Genomic DNA, 10,519 nt, shown 5'->3' on the forward strand with positions numbered 1-10,519 from the left:
TCTTCCCTCCCGCACCCACTTTCCTGTAACCACAAACTTCTGCTGAACACTCTAACACTACATTTTTAAACCTACCCCATACCTCTTCGACCCCATTGCCTATGCTCTCATTAGCCCATCTATCCTCCAATAGCTGTTTATATCTTACCCTAACTGCCTCCTCTTTTAGTTTATAAACCTTCACCTCTCTCTTCCCTGATACTTCTATTCTCCTTGTATCCCATCTACCTTTTACTCTCAGTGTAGCTACAACTAGAAAGTGATCTGATATATCTGTGGCCCCTCTATAAACATGTACATCCTTTTATCTACCAATACATAATCCAACAAACTACTGTCATTTCGCCCTACATCATATCTTGTATACTTATTTATCCTATTTTTCTTAAAATATGTATTACCTATAACTGAACCCCTTTCTATACAAAGTTCAATCAAAGGGCTCCCATTATCATTTACACCTGGCACCCCAAACTTACCTACCACACCCTCTCTAAAAGTTTCTCCTACTTTAGCATTCAGGTCCCCTACCACAATTACTCTCTCACTTGGTTCAAAGGCTCCTATACATTCACTTAACATCTCCCAAAATCTCTCTCTCTCCTCTGCATTCCTCTCTTCTCCAGGTGCATACACGCTTATTATGACCCACTTCTCGCATCCAACCTTTACTTTAATCCACATAATTCTTGAATTTACACATTCATATTCTCTTTTCTCCTTCCATAACTGATCATTCAACATTATTGCTACCCCTTCCTTTGCTCTAACTCTCTCAGATACTCCAGATTTAATCCCATTTATTTCCCCCCACTGAAACTCCCCTACCCCCTTCAGCTTTGTTTCGCTTAGGGCCAGGACATCCAACTTCTTTTCATTCATAACATCAGCAATCATCTGTTTCTTGTCATCCGCACTACATCCACGCACATTTAAGCATCCCAGTTTTATAAAGTTTTTCTTCTCTTTTTTAGTAAATGTCTACAGGAGAAGGGGTTACTAGCCCATTGCTCCCGGCATTTTAGTCGCCTCATACGACACGCATGGCTTACGGAGGAAAGATTCTTTTCCACTTCCCCATGGACAATAGAAGAAATAAAGAAGAACAAGAGCTATTTAGAAAAAGGAGAAAAACCTAGATGTATGTATATATATATGCATGTGCGTGTCTGTGAAGTGTGACCAAAGTGTAAGTAGGAGTAGCAAGATATCCCTGTTATCTAGCGTGTTTATGAGACAGAAAAAGAAACCAGCAATCCTACCATCATGCAAAACAGTTACAGGTTTCTGTTTCACAGTCATCTGGCAGGACGGTAGTACTTCCCTGGGTGGTTGCTGTCTACCAACCTACTACCTATATATATATATAATATATATATAATATATATAAATATATATATATATATTATATATATATATATATATATATATATATATATATATATAATATATATATAATATATATATATTATATATATATTATATACATTGTGTGTGTGTGTGTGTGAACAATGGTTGGTTAATTAGATTTAGGGAAGAGGATCATTAAGGATGCTTGTCATCTTTTCACTACCAGTCTGGAACACTTTAATCCCTAAACTAGGGACTGATATCAACACTCAGTGTATACACGCTGAGAGACGACCCACACCACTCGGTGTGTGTATAGTGTTTCACAACACTTTATACATCCCGTGTGCATAACTACCTCTTTTAAGGTAAGGGTATAATTTTTTTCAATGGTATTCAATACATAACAAATGCATAATTAAAAAGATTCACTCGAACAAATAGTCTTTGCAATATTCTGCATCAAGACATGCTGAATCTACACATATTTGCATAAATAGAGATGAATTATCTCTACAGCTGAATCTCTGGTTTATTATTTTTTAATGACTCACTTAAAGCAATTAATTTACGAGGGTTAATTAAATGAACTCAGCATCGACGTCTGTGATAGACTATTAGCTTACTGGTTTCTAACTGGTGTCTAACTGTATTTAACTGGTTTCTAACTGGTGTCTAACTGTATTTAACTGGTTTCTAACTGGTGTCTAACTGTATTTAACTGGTTTCTAACTGGTGTCTAACTGTATTTAACTTGTTTCTAACTGGTATTTAACGGGAACGTGACTGGTATTTAATTACAATAAAAATGTCTGTGGCTTGGAAAGCGGAATGATATGACTTGATGAAAGCTGTCCTTGGGTTGATGAAGCTCTTCTTGGGAGAAATGTGTTATGATGACGCTCTCCGTGAGCGAAACGTGACTTGATAAAGGGCTGTTTGTTATCCCTACAGCTGTCAGTGGCTACATTACTCTTGTGTGACTTGATCCGCCTCATGGAGACGACTTAATTGTAAAGAACAAGAGGCTCACTCTTGAGGATCCAATCTGAGGACCACTCGTGAGGATCCTGTTAATTACTCCTGAGGATCCAGTCAGAGGACTACTCCTGGGGATCCAATCACAGCATCAATCGCGAAGACTCAATTTAGAGGATCAGCTAAGCCCTGGCTTAGCTTCTGTACCTCTTCAGCCGTAAGTGACACATTTCGTGCGTCCCTGGACCAGTTCGTAAATCCGTGAATCAGTTCGTCCATGAGTAGCACAGCTTGTCCGACAGTTTAACCAGTTTAACTCTGTCCATAAGTCTGTTCATCCGTTGCTGGAACAGCTGGTGTGTCTTTGAGAGAGAGAGAGACAGACAGAAGTTATTCCCTTCGAGAAATCGAGGGACAGGCGATAAATCTGTGGACGCCAGGGAGATATAAGCTCACGACTTTCCTTTGAGGGATATTTTAGTGGGGGTCGTAAGGGCTTGGTGGCAGATGTGACCCGTTTAACGAGCCGAGGTGACCTGAATGATCTGTGTGACCTCGAGTGTTGATGGAGAGAGGAGAGAGGGAGGGAGAGAAGGGAATGGAGTAAATGAGGAGAGAAGAAAGAGGGAGAGGAATGTAGATAGTGTGTGTGTGTGTGTGTGTGTGTGTGTACTCACCTATTTGTACTCACCTATTTGTGGTTGCAGGGGTCGAGTCCTAGCTCCTGGCCCCGCCTCTTCACCGGTTGCTACTAGGCCCTCTCTCTCCCCGCTCCATGAGCTTTATCAAACCTCGTCTTAAAACTGTGTATGGTTCCTGCCTCCACTACGTCATTTTCTAGGCTATTCCACTGCCTTACAACTCTATGACTGAAGAAATACTTCCTACTATCTCTCTGACTCATTTGTGTCTTCAACTTCCAATTGTGGCCTCTTGTTTCTGTGTCCCCTCCCTGGAACATCCTGTCTTTGTCCACCTTGTCTATTCCACGCAGTATTTTATATGTCGTTATCATGTCTCCCCTGACCCTCCTGTCCTCCAGTGTGGTCAGGCCGATTTCCCTTAATCTTTCCTCATAGGACATTCCCCTTAGCACTGGAACTAACCTTGTCGCAAACCTTTGTACTTTCTCTAGTTTCTTGACGTGCTTTATCAAGTGCGGGTTCCAAACAGGTGCTGCATACTCCAGTATGGGCCTGACATACACGGTGTACAGTGTCTTGAATGATTCCTTACTAAGGTATCGGAATGCTGTTCTCAGGTTTGCCAGGCGCCCATATGCTGCAGCAGTTATCTGATTGATGTGTGCTTCCGGAGACATGCTCGGTGTTATACTCACCCCAAGATCTTTCTCCTTGAGTGAGGTTTGCAGTCTTTGGCCACCTAGCCTATACTCTGTCTGTGGTCTTCTGTGCCCCTCCCCCATCTTCATGACTTTGCATTTGGCAGGATTAAATTCGAGAAGCCATTTGCTGGACCAGGTGTCCAGTCTGTCCAGGTCTCTTTGAAGTCCTGCCTGGTCCTCATCAGATTTAATTCTCCTCATTAACTTCACATCATCTGCAAACAGGGACACTTCTGAGTCTAACCCTTCCATCATGTCATTCACATATACCAAGAATAGCACTGGTCCCAGGACTGACCCCTGTGGGACCCCGCTCGTCACAGGTGCCCACTGTGATTCATCATTACGTACCATGACTCGTTGTTGCCTCCCTGTCAGGTATTCTCTGATCCACTGCAGTGCCCTTCCTGTTATACGCGCCTCTGTGTGTGTACTCACTTAACTGTGGTTGCAGGGGTCGAGACTCAGCTCCTGGCCCCGCCTCTGTGTGTGTGTGTGTATGTGTATGTGTGTGTATGTGTGTGTATGTGTATGTGTGTGTATGTGTATGTGTGTGTATGTGTATGTGTGTGTATGTGTGTATGTGTATCTAAGCAACCAGTTTAATCCGTATACAGTATAAATAAGTTATTATTATTATTATTATTATTATTATTATTATTATTATTATTATTCACAAGAAAATAGCTGTTGACCCATTCCCTTAAAAGGAGCCGTACAAATTGATGCCTTTGAAGGGCTCTTGATCCAAAGACTCGGACCTCTCCTCTCCCCCCCCCCATCCTGGGATCATACCTCACTACCTCCCATCTCACCCCCCCTCCCCGTCCATCCCCACGCTCATTGTGGCCCATACGGGTTTAGCGTTCACCCCACGGCCGCAATAGCCTGATTCATTAGTTTTTATATTTTTTTCGCTGAGAATCCCGCTAATTAAGGGCTGTAATCTTGCTAATTAATGCGTATCATCCTAATGACTGTCACTTCTCTTAATTACCAATTGAACGTCAGTCAGTAATTAATATTTTTTATAATCTGTTGACATTACTAATGGACTAATTATTTAATTAATCTTTCAACATGAATTATTTATTATTATCTACTTATTATTAGTATTATTTATCATTATTATTATTACTACTATTATTAATTATTATTAGTTATTTTATTTCCATTATTACTCTTATTATTTTTTTATGATTACTGTTTTACTATTATTATTAGTAGTAGTAGTAGTAGTATCACGATTATTATTATTATTATCATTATCATCATTATTATTATTATTATTATTATCATCATTATCATCATTATCATTATTTATTTTTTTTTTTATTATCACACTGGCCGATTCCCACCAAGGCAGGGTGGCCCGAAAAAGAAAAACTTTCACCATCATTCACTCCATCACTGTCTTGCCAGAAGGGTGCTTTACACTACAGTTTTTAAACTGCAACATTAACACCTCTCCTTCAGAGTGCAGGCACTGTTCTTCCCATCTCCAGGACTCAAGTCCGGCCTGCCGGTTTCCCTGAACCCCTTCATAAATGTTACTTTGTTCACACTCCAACATTATTATTATTATTATTATTATACTATGTTTAAGCCTCACTACACACAGAAATCACTCCCTATGAAAGCAGAAGATTCGACAGACAATGCAACCCCCCCCCCAGTGAACAGCATAGGTACCACGAGTACACTGAGACAACAAAAGTGTCAGGGGCCCAAGACTGTTCAACTGCCTCCCGGTATAAGGGGGATTACCAATAGACAGACCCCTGGCTGCCTTCAAGAGGGAGCTGGACAGACACCTAAAGTCAGTACCTGATCAGCCGGACCTGTGGTTCGTATGTTTTGTGCGCGGCCAGCAGTAACAGCCTAGTTGATCAGGTCCTTATCTACCGCGATTCATGGTCACGGACCGGCCCGCGGGGGCGTTGACCCCGGAACATCCTCCAGGTAGGTAATTAGTGACCATCGTTATTAAGGGCTCAATTAGCGACCACCCTAGCTACAAAGTGCACAATTAGTGACCATCCTCGTTATTAAGTGCACAATTAGCTACGATCGTCATTACTAAGGGCACAATTAGCGACCATCCTCACTATTCAGCAGCGGTACGTGGCTAATTACGGACCAGTTAGTAAACGACCGCCCAGAGAAGCCAGGTCTTAATTAACTAGTCATGCTTCTGATTAATTACAGGTAACTAGAGCTGTAATAAGCGAGACTGATGATGATATCAAGACCTAACGAGATGGTTATGTATCCCTCGGTCTCGCCACAGACCAAACCAGGTCCAGTGGAGGGCTCTTGATGCAAGGAATTGGAGCAATTCTTTCTTGGATTGAACCTGCTTTCCTTCCCAATAATAATAATAAATTATTATTATTATTATTGTAACAATAATAATATGAGTTGTATTATAAATATATACAGTTATACACCTTTCGATGTATATATTCTGTGTGTATATCTATATACCTATTTTAGGTATTATAGTATTCTTGGTGGTTTAGAAAGACACGTAAGCAAACACTATAACATATTTATTAGAAAACGTTTCGGTCCTGGGACCTTGATCACTTCTGAGAAGTGATCAAGGTCCCAGGACCGAAACGTTTTCTAATAAATATGTTATAGTGTTTGCTTACGTGTCTTTCTAAACCAACTTGTCGGTATTTATTACCAAGGTTTATTCCAGTATTCTTGGTAAACAGATGACAAGCAGCCTTAATGACTGTTGGGGCCAGGAGCTGAGTCTCGACCCCTGCAACCACAAACAGGTGAGTACTGTGAGGGACAAGTTCATCGGATGAGTCCCGTAACTCGATCGCTAGCGCACTCACCTCACACACTGTGGTCCGGGGATCGATCCCCGGTACGGCTGAAAACATTAGGACGTGTTTCCTTAAGACACCTGCTGTCCATGTTCACCAGTCACTAAAATGAATACCTGGATGTTAGTTGACTGGTGTGGGTCGCATCCTGGGACAAAATTGATCTAATTTGGCCGAAATGTTCTGCATAACAAGCCGTTTTCTATATAATATATCAGCTATGGTCTGTACACCCTGGACTTGTAGAAATAAAGATATAATTATTAATGAATGAGTGACTGTGGTCGTATAAATGTTTGTTCAGCAGGGGGGTGTATCGTTACCCCCCCCCATCTCTCCGGTCCCATGTTAACTCTCGGTGGGAGTTAACATGGGACCTGGCGAGTTAACATTACTTGGCTTGCCCCTCCCATCAAATCTGTAAGTATACAGTGCCATTGTTGTTGATTGTTATATGTGTGGATTTTTAGTTGATTTAACCGGACCGAAATTGACTTACGGATTGTAACGTAATTTCTCTTAGTTGTCACCATTTTAAAGGTTGTCTGCCTGTCTTGTGAGTGACTGCTCGTCCGGGTTTAACTCTTTGTTATTTCTTCTTTGTAGCATTGTTGATGGAGTTGGATCACTGGACAAGACGGGGAGGTAGATCCATACAGTGGATCAGAGATTTGCACATCTTATAGACGCCTCAATTGTTGATAAATACCCGTCTATCGTTGTTAACACCTGCCAGCAACACCTGTACTCCTCGCATAGTTGTACTCACCTAGTTGTGGTTGCAGGGGACGATTCATAGTTCCTGACCCCGCTTCTTCACTGGTCGCTACTAGGTCACTCTCCCTGATCCATGAGCTTTATCATACCTCTGCTTAAAGCTATGTATGGATCCTGCCTCCACTACATCGCTTCCCAAACTATTCCACTTCCTGACTACTCTGTGGCTGAAGAAATACTTCCTAACATCCCTGCGATTCGTCTGTCTTCAACTTCCAACTTTGTCTCCTTGTTGTTGTGTCCAATCTCTGGAACATCCTGTCTTTGTCCACCTTGTCAATTCCTCTCAGTATTTTGTATGTCGTTATCATGTCCCCCCTATCTCTCCTGTCCTCCAGTGTCGTCAGGTTGATTTCCCTTAACCTCTCCTCGTAGGACATACCTCTTAGCTCTGGAACTAGTCTTGTTGCAAACCTTTTCACTTTCTCTAGTTTCTTTTCGTGCTTGGCTAGGTGTGGGTTCCAAACTGGTGCCGCATACTCCAATATGGACCTAACGTACACGGTGTACAGGGTCCTGAATGATTCCTTATTAAGATGTCGGAATGCTGTTCTGAGGTTTGCTAGGCGCCCATATGCTGCAGCCGTTATTTGGTTGATGTGCGCTTCAGGAGATGTGCCTGGTGTTATACTCACCCCAAGATCTTTTTCCTTGAGTGAGGTTTGTAGTCTTTGGCCCCCTAGACTGTACTCCGTCTGCGGTCTTCTTTGCCCTTCCCCAATCTTCATGACTTTGCACTTGGTGGGGTTGAACTCCAGGAGCCAATTGCTGGACCAGGTCTGCAGCCTGTCCAGATCCCTTTGTAGTTCTGCCTGGTCGTCGATCGAATGAATTCTTCTCATCAACTTCACGTCATCTGCAAACAGGGACACATCGGAGTCTATTTCTTCCGTCATGTCGTTCACAAATACCAGAAACAGCACTGGTCCTAGGACTGACCCCTGTGGGACCCCGCTGGTCACAGGTGCCCACTCTGACACCTCGCCACGTACCATGACTCGCTGCTGTCTTCCTGACAAGTATTCCCTGATCCATTGTAGTGCCTTCCCTGTTATCCCTGCTTGGTCCTCCAATTATTGCACTAATCTCTTGTGTGGAACTGTCAAACGCCTTCTTGCAGTCCAAGAAAATGCAATCCACCCACCCCTCTCTCTCTTGTCTTACTGCTGTCACAATGTGCGTGTGTGTGTGTGTGTGTGTGTGTGTGTGTGTGTGTGTGTGTGTGTGTGTGTGTATGTGCGCGTGTGTGTGTGTGTATGTGCGCGTGTGTGTGTGTGTGTGTGTATGTGCGTGTGTGTGTGTGTGTGTGTGTGTGTGTGTGTGTACTCACCTAATTGTACTCACCTAATTGTGGTTGCAGGGGTCGAGACTCAGCTCCTGGCCCCGCCTCTTCACTGACTGCTACTAGGTCCTCTCTCCCCCTGCTCCATGAGCTTTATCGTACCTCGTCTTAAAACTATGTATAGTTCCTGCCTCCACTACATCGCTTGCCAGACTATTCCACTTCCTAACAACTCTGTGGTTGAAGAAATACTTCCTAACATCCCTTTGACTCATCTGAGTCTTCAGCTTCCAATTGTGACCCCTTGTTTCTGTGTCCCATCTCTGGAACATCCTGTCTCTGTCCACCTTGCCTATTCCACGCAGTATTTTGTATGTCGTTATCATGTCACCATTGACCCTCCTGTCCTCCAGTGTGTGTGTGTACTCAACTATTTGTGGTTGCAGGGGTCGAGTCATAGCTCCTGGCCCCACCTCTTCGCTGATTGCTACTAGGTCCTCTCTCTCCCTGCCCCATGAGCTCTATCATACCTCGCCTTAAAACTATGTATGGTTCCTGCCTCCACCACATCACTTTCTAGGCTATTCCATGGCCTGACTACTCTATGACTGAAGAAATACTTCCTAACATCCCTTTGATTCATCTGAGTCTTCAACTTCCAATTGTGACCTCTTGTGTCTGTGTCCCTTCTCTGGAACATCCCGTCTTTGTCCACCTTGTCTATTCCGCGCAGTATTTTATATGTCGTTATCATGTCTCCCCTGACCCTCCTGTCCTCCAGTGTCGTCAGGCCGATTTCCCTCAACCTTTCTTCGTAGGACAATCCCCGTAGCTCTGGGACTAGTCTTGTTGCAAACCTTTTCACTTTCTCTAATTTATTGACGTGCTTGACTAGGTGTGGATTCCAAACTGGTGCTGCATACTCCAGTATGGGCCTGACGTAAATGGTATACAGTCTTGAACGAATCCTTACTGAGGTATCGGAACGCTATCCGTAGGTTTGCCAGGCGCCCGTATGCTGCAGCAGCTATCTGATTGATGTGCGCCTCAGGAGATATGCTCGGTGTTATACTAACCCCCAGATCTTTTTCCTTGAGTGAGGTTTTCAGTCTTTGGCCATCTAAACTATATTGTGTCTGTGGTCTTTGCCCTTCCCCAACCTTCATGACTTTGCATTTGGCAGGGTTAAACTCAAGGAGCCAGTTGCTGGACCAGGCTTGTAGCCTGTCCAGGTCTCTTTGTAGTCCTGCCTGATCCTCATCCGATTTGATTCTTCTCATTAACTTCACATCATCTGCAAACAAGGACACTTCTGAGTCCATTCATTCCGTTATGTCGTTCACATATACCAAGAACAGCACAGGTCCTAGGACTGACCCCTGTGGAACCCCGCTTGTCACAGGCGCCCACTCTGACACCTCGTCACGTACCATGACTCGTTGTTGCCTCCCTGTCAGGTATTCTCTGATCCATTGCAGTGCCTTTCCTGTTATGTGTGCCTGATCCTCTAGCTTTTGCAGTAACCTCTTGTGAGGAACTGTGTCGAAGGCCTTCTTGCAGGCCGTGTTATGTTTACTGCAGCTGTGTGTGTGTGTGTGTGTGTGTGTGTGTGTGTGTGTGTGTGTGTGTGTGTGTGTGTGTGTGTGTGTGTGTGTGTGTGTGTGTGTGTGTGTGTCCTGCGTCCCTACCCCCTGTCAGTGACGAGGGACTATTCAGAGTAGCAACTACATCATTCACATGCTTCACTGACTAATCCACATCGTGAGTCCTGGTAACTAGATGCATCATACAACCATCACACACGATTACCATTTACACGGCATCTACATATATATATTAGTTTAGTTCACGAGATTAATTTTTATTCTTCATTATTGCTTCAGTTAGGTAAGAGTCGTGTTCGATTGTTTAATTTTTTTAATAAAAATTATTATTTTTGTTATC

This window comes from Cherax quadricarinatus, chromosome 73, assembly GCF_038502225.1.
Source record: "Cherax quadricarinatus isolate ZL_2023a chromosome 73, ASM3850222v1, whole genome shotgun sequence".
NCBI classification, from domain to species: Eukaryota; Metazoa; Arthropoda; class Malacostraca; order Decapoda; family Parastacidae; genus Cherax; species Cherax quadricarinatus.